This window comes from Ranitomeya imitator, chromosome 5 (genome assembly GCF_032444005.1).
Source record: "Ranitomeya imitator isolate aRanImi1 chromosome 5, aRanImi1.pri, whole genome shotgun sequence".
NCBI classification, from domain to species: Eukaryota; Metazoa; Chordata; class Amphibia; order Anura; family Dendrobatidae; genus Ranitomeya; species Ranitomeya imitator.
The window spans coordinates 578,517,387-578,535,285 of record NC_091286.1 but is presented as its reverse complement, the minus strand read 5'-3'; the positions used below and the strand labels follow the sequence as shown (position 1 = coordinate 578,535,285).

Sequence of the window (17,899 nt, the reverse complement as noted above, 5' to 3'; positions counted from 1 at the left end):
GGGCTTGTTTTTTTGTGTTGTACTTTTGAATGGCACAATTGATTTTACCATATCGTGTACAGGAAAATAAGAAAAAATTCCAAATGCGTTTGAAATTGCAAAAAAAAAGTGTAATTCCACAATTTTGGGGGGATTTCTTTTTACCATGTTAAGTAAATGCTAAAACTTACCTGCCATTATGAGTCTCCAGGTCATTATGTGTTCACAGACGACAAACATGTCTGTTATGATAAGGTAATTCAGTACCACAATGGACATAGAGGTCAGAGCACACAAAGTGACCTGACAATAACCCAAAAACATAGAACGAGCTCTGAGACGTGGGAACTCTGCTGACCGCAATCCCTAATCCTCTCCAACCACACTAGAGGCAGCCGTGGATTGCGCCTAACGCTCCCTATGCAACTCGGCACAGCCTGAGAAACTTGCTAGCCTGAAGATAGAAAATAAGCCTACCTTGCCTCAGAGAAATACCCCAAAGGAAAAGGCAGCCCCCACATATAATGACTGTGAGTAAGATGAAAAGACAAACGTAGAGATGAAATAGATTTAGCAAAGTGAGGCCCGACTTTCTGAACAGAGCGAGGATAGGAAAGGTAACTTTGCGGTCAACACAAAACCCTACAAAAACCACGCAAAGGGGGCAAAAAGACCCTCCGTACCGAACTAACGGCACGGAGGTACACCCTCTGCGTCCCAGAGCTTCCAGCAAGCAAGAAAAAACAAATAGACAAGCTGGACAGAAAAAAACAGCAAACAGAATAGCAAAGCAGAACTTAGCTATGCAGAGCAGCAGGCCACAGGAACGATCCAGGAGGAAACAGGTCCAATACTAGAACATTGACTGGAGGCCAGGATCAAAGCACTAGGTGGAGTTAAATAGAGCAGCACCTAACGACTTCACCACATCACCTGAGGAAGGAAACTCAGAAGCCGCAGTACCACTTTCCTCCACCAACGGAAGCTCACAGAGAGAATCAGCCGAAGTACCACTTGTGACCACAGGAGGGAGCTCTGCCACAGAATTCACAACAGTACCCCCCCCTTGAGGAGGGGTCACCGAACCCTCACCAGATCCCCCAGGATGACCAGGATGAGCCATATGAAAGGCACGAACAAGATCGGGAGCATGGACATCAGAGGCAAAGACCCAGGAATTATCTTCCTGAGCATAACCCTTCCACTTAACCAGATACTGGAGTTTCCGTCTTGAAACACGAGAATCCAAAATCTTCTCCACAATATACTCCAACTCCCCCTCCACCAAAACCGGGGCAGGAGGATCAACAGATGGAACCATAGGTGCCACGTATCTCCGCAACAATGACCTATGGAATACGTTATGTATGGAAAAAGAATCTGGAAGGGTCAGACGAAAAGACACAGGATTAAGAACCTCAGAAATCCTATACGGACCAATGAAACGAGGTTTAAACTTAGGAGAGGAAACCTTCATAGGAATATAACGAGAAGATAACCAAACCAAATCCCCAACACGAAGTCGGGGACCCACACAGCGTCTGCGATTAGCGAAACGTTGAGCCTTCTCCTGGGACAAGGTCAAATTGTCTACTACATGAGTCCAAATCTGCTGCAACCTGTCCACCACAGTATCCACACCAGGACAGTCCGAAGACTCAACCTGCCCTGAAGAGAAACGAGGATGGAACCCATAGTTGCAGAAAAACGGCGAAACCAAGGTAGCCGAGCTGGCCCGATTATTAAGGGCGAACTCAGCCAAAGGCAAAAAGGACACCCAGTCATCCTGATCAGCAGAAACAAAGCATCTCAGATATGTTTCCAAGGTCTGATTGGTTCGTTCGGTCTGGCCATTAGTCTGAGGATGGAAAGCCGAGGAAAAAGACAAGTCAATGCCCATCCTAGCACAAAAGGCTCGCCAAAACCTCGAAACAAACTGGGAACCTCTGTCAGAAACGATATTCTCTGGAATGCCATGTAAACGAACCACATGCTGGAAGAACAATGGCACCAAATCAGAGGAGGAAGGTAATTTAGACAAGGGTACCAAATGGACCATCTTACAGAAGCGATCACAGACCACCCAAATGACTGACATCTTTTGAGAGACGGGAAGATCTGAAATAAAATCCATAGAGATATGTGTCCAAGGCCTCTTCGGGACCGGCAAGGGCAAAAGCAACCCACTAGCACGAGAACAGCAGGGCTTAGCCCGAGCACAAATCCCACAGGACTGCACAAAAGAACGCACATCCCGCGACAGAGATGGCCACCAAAAGGATCTAGCCACTAACTCTCTGGTACCAAAGATTCCAGGATGACCAGCCAACACCGAACAATGAACCTCAGAGATAACTTTATTCGTCCACCTATCAGGGACAAACAGTTTCTCCGCTGGGCAACGATCAGGTTTATTAGCCTGAAATTTTTGCAGCACCCGCCGCAAATCAGGGGAGATGGCAGACACAATTACTCCCTCTTTGAGGATACCCGCCGGCTCAGATAAACCCGGAGAGTCGGGCACAAAACTCCTAGACAGAGCATCCGCCTTCACATTTTTAGAGCCCGGAAGGTACGAAATCACAAAGTCAAAACGGGCAAAAAACAGCGACCAACGAGCCTGTCTAGGATTCAACCGCTTGGCAGACTCGAGATAAGTCAAGTTCTTATGATCAGTCAAGACCACCACGCGATGCTTAGCTCCTTCAAGCCAATGACGCCACTCCTCGAATGCCCACTTCATGGCCAGCAACTCTCGATTGCCCACATCATAATTTCGCTCAGCAGGCGAAAACTTCCTGGAAAAGAAGGCGCATGGTTTCATCACCGAGCAATCAGAACTTCTCTGCGACAAAACAGCCCCTGCTCCAATCTCAGAAGCATCAACCTCGACCTGGAATGGAAGCGAAACATCTGGTTGACACAACACAGGGGCAGAAGAAAAACGACGCTTCAACTCTTGAAAAGCTTCCACAGCAGCAGAAGACCAATTTACCACATCAGCACCCTTCTTGGTCAAATCGGTCAATGGTTTAGCAATACTAGAAAAATTGCAGATGAAGCGACGATAAAAATTAGCAAAGCCCAGGAACTTTTGCAGACTTTTCAGAGATGTCAGCTGAGTCCAATCATGGATGGCTTGGACCTTAACAGGGTCCATCTCGATAGTAGAAGGGGAAAAGATGAACCCCAAAAATGAAACCTTCGGAACACCAAAGAGACACTTTGATCCCTTCACAAACAAAGAATTAGCACGCAGGACCTGAAACACCGTTCTGACCTGCTTCACATGAGACTCCCAATCATCCGAGAAGATCAAAATGTCATCCAAGTACACAATCAGGAATTTATCCAGGTACTCTCGGAAGATGTCATGCATAAAGGACTGAAACACTGATGGAGCATTGGCAAGTCCGAATGGCATTACTAGACACTCAAAATGGCCCTCGGGCGTATTAAATGCAGTTTTCCATTCATCGCCTCGCTTAATACGCACAAGATTATACGCACCACGAAGATCTATCTTGGTGAACCAACTAGCCCCCTTAATCCGAGCAAACAAATCAGATAACAACGGCAAGGGGTACTGAAATTTAACCGTGATCTTATTTAGAAGGCGGTAATCTATACAAGGTCTCAGCGAACCATCCTTCTTGGCTACAAAAAAGAACCCTGCTCCTAATGGCGACGATGACGGGCGAATATGCCCCTTCTCCAAGGACTCCTTCACATAACTCCGCATAGCGGCGTGCTCAGGCACAGATAAATTAAACAGTCGACCTTTAGGGAATTTACTACCAGGAATCAAATCGATAGCACAATCACAATCCCTATGCGGAGGTAGGGTATCGGACTTGGGCTCATCAAATACATCCTGGTAATCAGACAAGAACTCTGGAACCTCAGAAGGGGTGGATGACGAAATTGACAGAAATGGGACATCACCATGTACCCCCTGACAACCCCAGCTGGACACAGACATGGATTTCCAATCTAATACTGGATTATGGACTTGTAGCCATGGCAACCCCAACACGACCACATCATGCAGATTATGCAACACCAGAAAGCGAATAACCTCCTGATGTGCAGGAGCCATGCACATGGTCAGCTGGGTCCAGTATTGAGGCTTATTCTTGGCCAAAGGCGTAGCATCAATTCCTCTCAATGGAATAGGACACTGCAAGGGCTCCAAGAAAAACCCACAACGCCTAGCATACTCCAAGTCCATCAAATTCAGGGCAGCGCCTGAATCCACAAATGCCATGACAGAATACGATGACAAAGAGCAGATCAAGGTAACGTTCAGAAGAAATTTTGACTGTACCGTACCAATGGTGGCAGACCTAGCGAACCGCTTAGTGCGCTTAGGACAAACAGAGATAGTGGAATCACCACAGTAGAAACACAGCCCATTCAGACGTCTGTGTTCTTGCCGTTCAACTCTGGTCAAAGTCCTATCACACTGCATAGGCTCAGGTTTAAGCTCAGGTAATACCGCCAAATGGTGCACAGATTTACGCTCACGCAAGCGTCGACCGATCTGAATGGCCAAAGACATAGACTCATTCAGACCAGCAGGCATAGGAAATCCCACCATGACATCCTTAAGGGCTTCAGAGAGACCCTTTCTGAAAATAGCTGCGAGCGCACCTTCATTCCATTGAGTGAGTACGGACCACTTTCTAAATTTCTGACAATATACCTCTATCTCATCCTGACCCTGACACAGAGCCAGCAAATTTTTCTCTGCCTGATCCACTGAATTAGGCTCATCGTACAGCAATCCGAGCGCCAGGAAAAACGCATCGATATTACTTAATGCAGGATCTCCTGACGCAAGAGAAAATGCCCAGTCCTGAGGGTCGCCACGTAAAAAAGAAATAATGATCCTAACTTGTTGAACTGGGTCACCAGAGGAGCGAGGTTTCAAAGCCAGAAATAGTTTACAATTATTTTTGAAACTCAGAAATTTAGTTCTATCTCCAAAAAAACAAATCAGGAATAGGAATTCTCGGTTCTAACATAGAATTCTGAACCACAAAGTCTTAAATATTTTGTACTCTTGCCGTGAGCTGATCCACACATGAAGACAGACCTTTAATGTCCATCGCTACACCTGTGTCCTGAACCACCCAAATGTCTAGGGGAAAAAAAGGCAAAACACAGTGCAGAGAAAAAAAAATGGTCTCAGAACTTCTTTTTTCCCTCTGTTGAGAATCATTAGTACTTTTGGCCTCCAGTACTGTTATGATAAGGTAATTCAGTACCACAATGGACATAGAGGTCAGAGCACATACAGTGACCTGACAATAACCCAAAAACATAGAACGAGCTCTGAGACGTGGGAACTCTGCTGACCGCAATCCCTAATCCTCTCCAACCACACTAGAGGCAGCCGTGGATTGCGCCTAACGCTCCCTATGCAACTCGGCACAGCCTGAGAAACTTGCTAGCCTGAAGATAGAAAATAAGCCTACCTTGCCTCAGAGAAATACCCCAAAGGAAAAGGCAGCCCCCACATATAATGACTGTGAGTAAGATGAAAAGACAAACGTAGAGATGAAATAGATTTAGCAAAGTGAGGCCCGACTTTCTGAACAGAGCGAGGATAGGAAAGGTAACTTTGCGGTCAACACAAAACCCTACAAAAACCACGCAAAGGGGGCAAAAAGACCCTCCGTACCGAACTAACGGCACGGAGGTACACCCTCTGCGTCCCAGAGCTTCCAGCAAGCAAGAAAAAACAAATAGACAAGCTGGACAGAAAAAAACAGCAAACAAAATAGCAAAGCAGAACTTAGCTATGCAGAGCAGCAGGCCACAGGAACGATCCAGGAGGAAACAGGTCCAATACTAGAATATTGACTGGAGGCCAAGATCAAAGCACTAGGTGGAGTTAAATAGAGCAGCACCTAACGACTTCACCACATCACCTGAGGAAGGAAACTCAGAAGCCGCAGTACCACTTTCCTCCACCAACGGAAGCTCACAGAGAGAATCAGCTGAAGTACCACTTGTGACCACAGGAGGGAGCTCTGCCACAGAATTCACAACACATGTCTAGGTTCTTTTTATGTAAGTGGTGAAAAAAAAAATCCAAAGTTTGTAAAAATAAAAAACGTTGCCATTTTCCGAGAACCGTAGTGTCTCCATTTTTTGAGATCCAGGCCGGGTGATGGCTTTTTTTTTTCTGCGCCGAGCTGACGTTTTTACTGATACCATTTTGGTGTGTATGCGATCTTTTGATCGCCCGTTATTGCATTTTATTGCAATGTTGCAGCGACCAAAAGACCGTAATTCTGGCGTTTTGATTTTTTTTCTCACTACGCTGTTTAACAATTGGATTAATTCTTTTCATATATTGATAGATCGGGCGATTCTGAACGCAGTGATACCAAATATGTGTATATTTGATTTTTTATTGTTATATTTTGAATGGAGCTAAAGGAAGGTGATTTGAACTTTTATATATTTTTAATATTTTTAAAAACATTCTTTTCTACTTTTTACTGCTTCAGTAGTTTCCATGGGAGACTAGTAGCTGCAATCATCCGATCGCTTGTGCTACATAGCAGAAATGCTCACTTGCTATGAGTAACGACCGCTCCTGCAGACCCCGGGTTGTCATGCCAACCCATTAGCGACCCGCGGTCATGTGACACGGGTGCCGATGGGTGGGGTTAATGATGCGCTTCCATGTTAAATGCCGCTGTCAGAGTTTGACAGTGGCATTTAACATGTTAACAGCCGCAGGTGGATCACGATTCCACTCACGGCTGTTAGAGGCACATGACAGTTGATCAGATCAGCTGTCATGTGCCGGAAAAGGTGCAGGCTCATTGCCGGAGCCAGCACCAAATAGGGAGGCGTCCAATGTCATCATTGCATGTTAAGGTGTTAAACTTGGTTCTTTTTTGCAGCCCTTAAAGGGAATTTCTCATCAGGTTTTTGCAGACACCCTGATTCCAGTGATGTATCACTTACTGGGCTGCTATGTTTTACCTGCTGCAGATCTAGCAGTTCTCTGACTGGTGAGCTCTGTATAACTCCGCCCACACCGCTGATTGGCTCGTTTCTGTATGCATTGTGCTTAGGCAGAAAGCTGGCAATTTGTGTTAGGTGTGCGGTTACATAGACCTCATGAATATGGAGGACTATAAGACAGCACGTTTGCTAGACCTCCAGTAATAACCTCCTGCTAATGAAACAGTGATTTTATAAAAACTACATCAACCAGCTTAGTAAGTGACACATTGATGGAATTAGGGTATCTGTCCCTACACTTGCTGCTCTTATATTAGGTGGCAAAAACCTGGTGACAGATTCCCCTTTAAAGTGGAACCAAAGCCAACAATACAAGTGAAGGCTAGAAATGTCTTATAAGAAAACCTCAGCTTCCTTCTCCTACTTGGCTAATTGTTCACGATAACCTCATGGGTAAAATGTGACTTCAGGGAATACAGATTTTCTTATTACAGAGGAATTAGAGGCCAACAGAGACATTCTGCTGCATGTTCTCCAGAAGTAATTGCGCTATTACTATATATGTATTTTTTATTTATTAGAAAAAAACACATACAGCAGGTGAAATAAGTATTGAACATGTTACAAATTTTCTAAGTAAATATATTTCTATAGGTTCTATTGACATGAAATTCTCACCAGATGTTGGTAATAACCCATTCAATCCACACGGGCAAAGAAATTAAACCATAGATGTCCATAAATTAAGTTAGGTGTAATAATGAGAAATTACACAGGGAAAAAGTATTGAACATACGAAGAAAGAGGTTCAAAAAGCCATGAAAAGTCATGACACCTGCTAAAATCTATCTACCGTATATACTCGAGTATATTATATGGACCCGACTCCACTCCCATAGGGGTGGAGCCACATATTCATTAGTGTAATGAGCAGTACCATGTGACCGCTCACTACAGGAAGAAGCTGCTGGCGCCGAGGAACAGATGTGCAGGAACCGCACCAGGAGCAGGTGAGTATGACGGGGGCAGTGAGCGATATTTACCTGCTCCCCGTTCCACCGTCAGCGCCGCTGCGTCTTCCACGTCCTCTGCAGTGACGCTCTGGTCAGAGGGCGCGATGATGCAATTAGTGCGCAACCGCCCTCTGCCTGAACGTCGGTGCAGAGTACGGGGAAGACAAAGCGGCGGTCGGCGGTGGAACGCGGAGCAGGTGAATATAGAAAGTGCTGGGGGCCTGAGAGGTGAGTATGTCATTATTTTTATTTTTTTAATCACAGCAACAGCATATGGGGCAAATATCTGTGTAGAGCATCTTATGGGGCCATGTGCAGCTTTATATGGGGCAATTATCTGTATGGAGCATCTTATGGGGCCAAGTGCAGCACTGTGTGGGGCAAAAATCTATGGAGCATCTTATGGGGCCATGTGCAGCATTATATGGGACAAATATCTATGGAGCATCTTATGGGGCCATGTGCAGCATTATATGGGGCAAATATCTATGGAGCATCTTATGGGGCCATGTGCAGCATTATATGGAGCAAATATCTATGGAGCATCTTATGGGGCCATGTGCAGCATTATATGGGGCAAATATCTATGGAGCATCTTATGGGGCCATGTGCAGCATTATATGGGGCAAATATCTGTATGGGGCCATGTGCAGCATTATATGGGGCAAATATCTGTATGGAGCATCTTATGGGGCTATGTGCAGCATTATATGGGGCAAATATCTGTATGGGGCCATGTGCAGCATTATATGTGGCAAATATCTCTATGGAGCATCTTATGGGGCCGTAATCAGCATTTGTGCAGCATTGTATGGGGCAAATGTCTGTATTGAGCATCTTATGGTGTCATAATCAACATTTGTGCAGCATTATGTGAGGCATATTTTAATATATTGCATCTTATGGCGCCCATCATACACTGTATGGAGCATTATATGGGGCTCCTGATTCAATATGGATATTCAAAAACACTTAACCTACTGATGTCTCAATTAATTTTACTTTTATTGGTATCTATTTTTATTTTTGAAATTTACCGGTAGATGCTGCATTTCCCACCTTAGGCTTATACTCGAGTCATTAAGTTTTCCCAGTTTTTTGTGGCAAAATTAGGGGGTCGGCTTATACTCGAGTATAAACAGTAATTAGAAAGCAATCCTGCCACTCAGTGAAAAATATCAGCTGGTTCATCTGATGACCTATAAAAAGGTTTCTCATCACCAAGGAGCTACACAAGAAACCGCCCATGATGGGTAAAACCAGTGAGTTGTATCAAGACTTTTGCAACCTTATTGTTGCCAAACAAACTGATAACATTGTTTACAGAATAATTTCTAAACTACTGAAGCTTCCCATGAGCACTGTTGGGGCCATAATCCAGAAGTGGAAAGAACATCATTTCACCTTCAACCTGCATGACCAGATGGTACCGCAAGATTTCAGTCAGAGGAGTGAAAATAATTATCAGAAGAGTTGTTTAATAGCCAAGGAGAGCTACAGAAAGACCTGGAATCAGGAGGTACCATTGTTTCAAAGAAAACTATAAGTAATGCAATTAACCCCCATGGCGGGTATGCACGCTCACCAAGCAAGACTCCATTGCTGAACAAAAAGCAAGTTCAAGAGTGTTTATAGCTTGCTTAACAACATTTAGACAAGCCTGTGAAACACCGGGGGAATATAGCCTGGTCAGATGAGACCAAAATTGAACTTTTGACCATAATACATGCCATGTTTCAGCATATGGCACTGGTAAACTTCATGTAATTAAAGGAAGGATGAATGGCTACTCCATTTCCTCGCCACTGACATCCCCACTATAATCATGGGCGACTTCAACATCCCCATTGACACTTCCCTCTCAGCTGCCACTAAACTACTATCCCTCACTTCCTCCTTTGGCCTTGCTCAATGGTCTTCTACAGCCACCCACAAAGATGGTCACACACTGGACCTCATCTTCACCCGCCTCTGCTCCCTATCTAACCTCTCGAACTCACCTCTTCCTCTTTCTGACCACAACCTACTCACATTCTCTTCCCTCTCCACTCCTTGTCTACAATCCCCACCCCACAAACTTTTACACCCTCGCAGAAATCTTAAACACCTTGATCTACACTCACTCTCTGAATCCTTCCTCCCTCTCACAGACATAAGCTCCCTATACAATGCGGATGACGCTGCCGCTCTATATAACACCACAATAGCTGTAGCTTTGGAATCTCTTGCCCGTCTCACACATACCAAAGCTCGCAAAATCAACAGACAGCCCTGGCACACCCGCCTGACCAAAGAACTGAGGCGAGCTTCCAGGGCTGCTGAGCACAGATGGAAAAGATCCCACTCCAGCGAGCACTTCATCACATACAAACAGTCCCTCACTACTTTCAAGACCACACTCGCCACAGCTTAACAAACCTACTTCTCATCTCTAATATCCTCCGTGTCTCACAAACCCAAACAGTTATTCAACACCTTCAATTCTCTCCTCCGCGCCCCAGCACCTTTTCCCTCCCCACTTATCTCAGCTGAAGACTTTGCCTCATTTTTCAAGCAGAAGATTGAGAACATCAGAGACAGTTTTAGTCGACAACCCTCAGAACCCTTCCTCCCAACTACCCAGCCCTCCACCTCCAAAACCAACTTCTCCACCATTACAGAAGACGGACTCTCCACTCTACTCTCAAGATCGCATCTCACCACCTGTGCACTTGATCCGATCCCATCCCACTTCATCTCAAACCTCGCCACAGTCTTCATCCCAACCCTAACCCATCTCCTCAACCTATCACTAACAATTGGTGTTTTCCCCTCAAGCTTTAAACATGCCTCAATCACACCTATCCTCAAAAAGCCCTCTCTTGACCCATCCTCTGTATCTAGCTATCGCCCTATATCACTTCTCCCCTTTGCCTCAAAACTACTGGAACAACATGCGCATCTTGAACTGTCCTCCCATCTATCTTCCTGCTCCCTCTTCGACCACTTTCAATCAGGCTTCCGGTCACACCACTCCACTGAAACTGCCCTAACTAAGGTCACCAATGATCTATTAACCACCAAGAGCAAGCGACACTACTCTATCCTCCTCCTCCTGGACCTGTCCTCTGCCTTTGACACAGTTGACCATTCCCTGCTGCTGCAGACCCTCTCATCCCTTGGCATCACAGACTTGGCCCTATCCTGGATCTCGTCATACCTAACTGACCGAACATTCAGCGTCTCCCACTCACACACCACCTCCTCACCTCGCCCCCTATCTGTCGGAGTCCCGCAAGGTTCAGTTCTAAGGCCCCTGCTCTTCTCCATTTACACCTTTGGCCTGGAACAGCTCATAGAATCTCACGGCTTTCAGTATCATCTCTATGCTTTTGACACACAGATCTACATCTCTGGACCAGATATCACCACCCTACTAACCAGAATCCCTCAATGTCTATCCGCTATTTCATCCTTCTCCGATAGATTTCTAAAACTTAACATGGACAAAACAGAATTAATCGTCTTTCCCCCATCTCACACGACCTCCCCAACGAACATATCCATTACAGCAAACGGCTGCCCACTCTCCTCAGTCCCACAAGCCCGCTGTCTTGGGGTAATCCTTGACACTGATCTCTCCTTCAAACCACATATCCAAACCCTTTCCACTTCCTGCCGCCTCCAACTCAAAAATATTTCACGGATCCGTACATTCCTAAACCAAGAATCTGCAAAAACCCTAGTTCATGCCCTCATCATCTCCCGCCTCGACTACAGTAACCTCCTGCTCTGTGGCCTCCCCTCTAACACTCTTGCACCCCTCCAATCTATTCTAAACTCTGCTGCCCGACTAATCCACCTGCCCCCCCCCCCCCCCCGCTATTCCCCAGCCTCTCCCCTCTGTCAATCCCTGCACTGGCTCCCCATCACCCAGAGACTCCAGAACAAAAGCCTTACCATGACGTACAAAGCCATCCACAACCTGTCTCCTCCATACATCTGTGACCTCGTCTCCCGGTACTTTCCTGCACGCAACCTCCGATCCTCACAAGATCTCCTTCTCTACTCCCCTCTTATCTCCTCTTCCCACAATCGCATACAAGATTTCTCTCGCGCATCACCCCTACTCTGGAACTCTCTACCACAACATATCAGACTCTCGCCTACCATCGAAACCTTCAAAAATAACCTGAAGACCCACCTCTTCCGACAAGCCTACAACCTGCAGTAACCACCGATTGACCAAACTGCTGCACGACCAGCTCTACCCTCACCTACTGTATCCTCACCCATCCCTTGTAGATTGTGAGCCCTCGCGGGCAGGGTCCTCTCTCCTCCTGTACCAGTTGTGACTTGTATTGTTCAAGATTATTGTTCTTGTTTTATTATGTACACCCCTCCTCACATGTAAAGCGCCATGGAAAAAATGGCGCTATAATAATAAATCTACTATATAAAGCTGAATGTGTGTATGTGTGTATGTGTGTGTGTGTGTGTATGTCCGGGATTGGCATCTGCACCGTCGCAGCTACAGCCACAAAATTTTGCACAGTCACACGTCTGGACCCCGAGAGCGTCATAGGCTATGTTGTGAGGCGAAATTTTAACCCCGCGCGTTCCAATTCACCAAACAATTTTGCCCCTATCTACATAATGGGGAAAAAGTGAAATGAAAAGTGTTGGAGGCGTCGCAGCTACAGCCACAAAATTTTGCACAGTCACACGTCTGGACCCTGAGAGCGTCATAGGCTATGTTGTGAGGTGAAATTTTAACTCCGCGCTTTCCAATTCACCAAACTATTTTTCCCCTATCTACATAATAGGGAAAAGTGAAAGGAAAAGTGTTGGAGGCAAATTGACAGCTGCCAGATGTGAACAAGGGGGACTTAAAGAGTGAGAGCGATGGCGCCAAAGAGTATATACTGTACAGTTGCTAAGGTGGGACCCCGACATGGGATACTCACCACACACGGGGATATGAACACACACACAAAATGCGCCACACACTACCATGTGCTTGAACACATATACCACCCTCAGCACATATTTCACCACACATACACCAACCTCACCACATAAAAGTCGAAACACAAAAGTCGCCGCTCAAAACTCACCACGCGCAAAACTCGCCACATGCAAAAAATAGGCTCACGCAAAACTCGCCACAAGTGCAAAACTCACCTCATGGAAAACTCGCCACACGCAAAACTTGCACATGCGGAAAAATTGCCACATGCACAAAATTTGCAACACATGCAAAAGTTGCCTCGCACAAAACTTGCACATACTCAAAAGGCACCAGACATAAAACTCACCACGTGCAAAACTCGCCATGCCCAAAACTTGCTGCACACAACTTGCTACACTAACCTGTCACATGCAACTCGACACACAAAAAGTTGCTACACGCATGTTGCCACACAAAACTCATCTCACAAAAGTCGCTACATGCATGTCGCCACACACAACTCAACACACACAACTTGACAAACGAAACTCGCCCTAAAACACACACAAGTCTGGTATTAGCCTTCAAAAATAAAAATCTGATTAATAAGCAGACAAACTACAAGAGCAACAAATGTACCATATAGGAAATACGGCAGCTGTCAGTCACATGACCTGTCTATTATGTGTATGTGTGAGCTAATATATACTGCCAGGGGGAGGGCTTCCTGTTGGCTGGGGATTTATCAGGCTGCCAATTTAGCTTACAAATACTGAGGTAAAAATACTGAGCAAATAACGTGTTAACGAGGTCTAATACAGGAGATCACACAGGTATATACTATATACAGGGGAGATGACACACAGATATATACTATATACAGGAGAGATGACACACAGGTATATACTATATAAAGGAGGAGATGACATACAGGTACATACTATATACAGGAGGAGATGACATACAGGTATATACTATATACAGGAGGAGATGACACACAGGTATATACTATATACAGGAGCAGATTACCTACAGGTATATACTATATACAGGAGGAGATGACATACAGGTATATGCTATATATAGAAGATGACATACAGGTATATACTATATACAGGAGGAGATGACACACAGATATATACTATATACAGGGGAGATGACACACCGGTATATACTATATACAGGAGGAGATGACATACAGGTATATACTATATATAGAAGGAGATGACATACAGGTATATACTATATATAGGAGGAGATGACATACAGGTATATACTATATATAGGAGGAGATGACATACAGGTATATGCTATATATAGGAGGAGATGACATACAGGTATATACTATATACAGGGGAGATGACACACAGCAGGTATATACTATATACAGGGGAGATGACATACAGGTATATACTATATACAGGAGATGACATACAGGTGTATACTATATATAAGGGAGATGACAAACATGTATATACTGAACTGGATGGACAAATGTCTTTTTTCGGCCTTACTAACTATGAGGTGAAAATGAGAGGTGTGAGGTGAAAATGAAAAGGTGTGAGTGCAAAATGAGAGGAGTGAGGGAAAATAGTGTAGTGATCGGAAAATGACAGATGTGAGGTCGAAAAGACAAGTGTTAGGGGGGAATGAGAGGAGTGAGGGAGAAAATGAGAGGTGTGAGGGAGAAAATGAGAGATGTGAGGGGGAAAATTAAAGATGTGATTGGGAAAATGAGAGGCGTGATGGGAAAATAAGAGAAGTGACGTGCTATAACTAACCACAGATATTTACTATGCCCAGGCAACGCCGGGCTCTTCAGCTAGTAATAATAATAAAATGGATAAATGTATCAAGACATTCTTGATAAAGATCTGCTGCCATCTACCAGAACAATGAAAATAAAATGAAGGTGGACATTTCAGCAAGACAGTGATCCCAAACACCCAGCCAAGGAAACTCTCAATTGGTTTCAGAGAGTGAAAATAAAGTTGCTAGAATGGCCCAGCCAATCACCTGAATCCAATGGAAAATTTATGGAAGGAATTAAAGCTCAGAGTCCATAGAAGGAGCCCATAGGATCTTCAGGATTTGAAGAGTGTGTGGAAGAATGGGCCAAAATCATAGATGAGCAATGCATGCGGCTAGTTTCTCCATACAGGAGGCATCTTGAAGCTGTCATCACAAACAAAGGCTTCAGTACAAAGTATTAATTAAATTTCAGTAAGCGTGTTCAACAAATTTTCCGGTATCATTTCTCATTATTATACATAATTTCTGGGCATTTATGGTGTGGTTTCTTTGCCTGTGTGGATTGGATGAGCTGTTACCGACATCTGGTGAGAATTTCATGTCAATAGCACCTTTAGAACTATAGTTACTTAGAAAATTAGTGACGTGTTCAATACTTATTTCACGGGCTGTATATATATTTTATTAATTTTGTTTTGAGGACAGGGGAGTTACCGCTGCAGTCAATCACTGAGCTTAGTGATTCTCTCCATGTAGGCAGCATAAGCTGCTGAGCTCTGTGATTGTTAGCAGCAGTGATGTGCGCTGTAGTCACAATGTCACCACTTCAGCCAGTACATGGAAACTGCATCAGCTGCAAAGAAGCATTACTGGACCTGGGGAAGGTGAGTACCTGCTGGGTTAATTATGTGTAGAGAAGAATTTTAAACCATAGTTTTTGGAAGTAGAAAACCCCTTTAATTATTTTGTTAAATGTTTTAAATAAAGTCTCATCTTTTTGCCCCTTTAGGAGACTACAATCTGTGACCCTTTCATCACTTACATAATTTGAAATACATATTCCAAAGCGATACTGTTTGGGAGATATCCCTGATAGACATGGTGGGCTTTGGATGGCAGCCTGTAGGAGGGATCCCTTGTGGAAGCACTTGTTATTTATCATTATTATTATTTATTTCCAGGTGCTTTATTATTAGCACCTTTATTTCCAGGGCGCAGCACTTGTGAAGAGGGCTTACATACAACATACATATACAGTGCTCATCATAAATGAGTACACCCCCTTTGTAAAGTAAAATTGTAATCAATATCTCACTAAACATAAGAACAATTTCCAAACCTTAGACCAGACTGAGTTTCATAGAACATTTTTTTAAACCCATAACATGAAGGTAAAGTTAATAATATAACTTTCATTACAAAATCTTCTGTTTTAAGCAAATTAGTTGCTTCAAAAATGAATAAACCCTACATCAAAAACTACTACATCCAGTATTTTAAATGACCTCAATGTTTTTAAGGACTGCACCAAGTCTTCTAAGCATGGAATGAAAAAGTTGGTGACATATTGTAACATCTATCTTTTTTCATTCTTCAAGAGCGATTTCTTATTTAGGGTATGTGCACACGTTGCGGATTCTCTGCGGATCCGCAGTGTTTTTTGCAGTGCAGAAACGCTGCAGATCCGCAATTGATTTACAGTACAATGTAAATCAATGAGAAAAAAAAATGCTGTGCACACTTTGCGGAAAATCCGCTGCGGAAACGCTGCGGTTTAAAATAAGTAGCATGTCACTTCTTTTTTGTGAATCTGCAGTGTTTTTGTACCCATTCCATTATAGAAAACCGCAGGGGTAAAAACCGCAGCAAATCCGAAAGAAAACCGCAGCAAAAACGCACAAAAAACGCTGCGGAACTGCACAAAAAACACGACAAATCCGCAGGTGCGTTTTCTGCCAGGAGAGGCAGAATCCGCACCATAAATTCGTAAGCCTAATCCGCAACGTGTGCACATAACCTTAGAGCCTGGACACTGGAGGGAGAGTGATGACAACTTGTCTCCTCAAAATTCATTGGTGTTTTGGTTGGGTTCGAATCAGGAGACACTTTGCCACTGAGTCACTTTCACCGTGATCTTCAGAAATATAACAGTGGCCTTAGATGTGTGTTTAGGATCATTCTCTTGTTTGTATCTTGTGCAGTTATTGCAGCTTGCACCTGTCCACACTAGCTGGGAGGTAACATAGTAACATAGTAACATAGTAAGGCCGAAAAAAGACATTTGTCCATCCAGTTCAGCCTATATTCCATCATAATAAATACCCAGATCTACGTCCTTCTACAGAACCTAATAATTGTATGATACAATATTGTTCTGCTCCAGGAAGACATCCAGGCCTCTCTTGAACCCCTCGACTGAGTTCGCCATCACCACCTCCTCAGGCAAGCAATTCCAGATTCTCACTGCCCTAACAGTAAAGAATCCTCTTCTATGTTGGTGGAAAAACCTTCTCTCCTCCAGACGCAAAGAATGCCCCCTTGTGCCCGTCACCTTCCTTGGTATAAACAGATCCTCAGCGAGATATTTGTATTGTCCCCTTATATACTTATACATGGTTATTAGATCGCCCCTCAGTCGTCTTTTTTCTAGACTAAATAATCCTAATTTCGCTAATCTATCTGGGTATTGTAGTTCTCCCATCCCCTTTATTAATTTTGTTGCCCTCCTTTGTACTCTCTCTAGTTCCATTATATCCTTCCTGAGCACCGGTGCCCAAAACTGGACACAGTACTCCATGTGCGGTCTAACTAGGGATTTGTACAGAGGCAGTATAATGCTCTCATCATGTGTATCCAGACCTCTTTTAATGCACCCCATGATCCTGTTTGCCTTGGCAGCTGCTGCCTGGCACTGGCTGCTCCAGGTAAGTTTATCATTAACTAGGATCCCCAAGTCCTTCTCCCTGTCAGATTTACCCAGTGGTTTCCCGTTCAGTGTGTAATGGTGATATTGATTCCCTCTTCCCATGTGTATAACCTTACATTTATCATTGTTAAACCTCATCTGCCACCTTTCAGCCCAAGTTTCCAACTTATCCAGATCCATCTGTAGCAGAATACTATCTTCTCTTGTATTAACTGCTTTACATAGTTTTGTATCATCTGCAAATATCGATATTTTACTGTGTAAACCTTCTACCAGATCATTAATGAATATGTTGAAGAGAACAGGTCCCAA

At 44.2% G+C, this 17,899-nt stretch overlaps 1 protein-coding gene across 1 annotated transcript in view; it reads right to left on the bottom strand.

Annotated features, from left to right (window-relative positions):
* LOC138638496 (transmembrane 4 L6 family member 20-like) overlaps positions 1-17,899 on the bottom strand; it is a 60,376-nt gene that overhangs the window by 650 nt on the left and 41,827 nt on the right. The gene's annotated exons all lie outside the window — the stretch shown is intronic.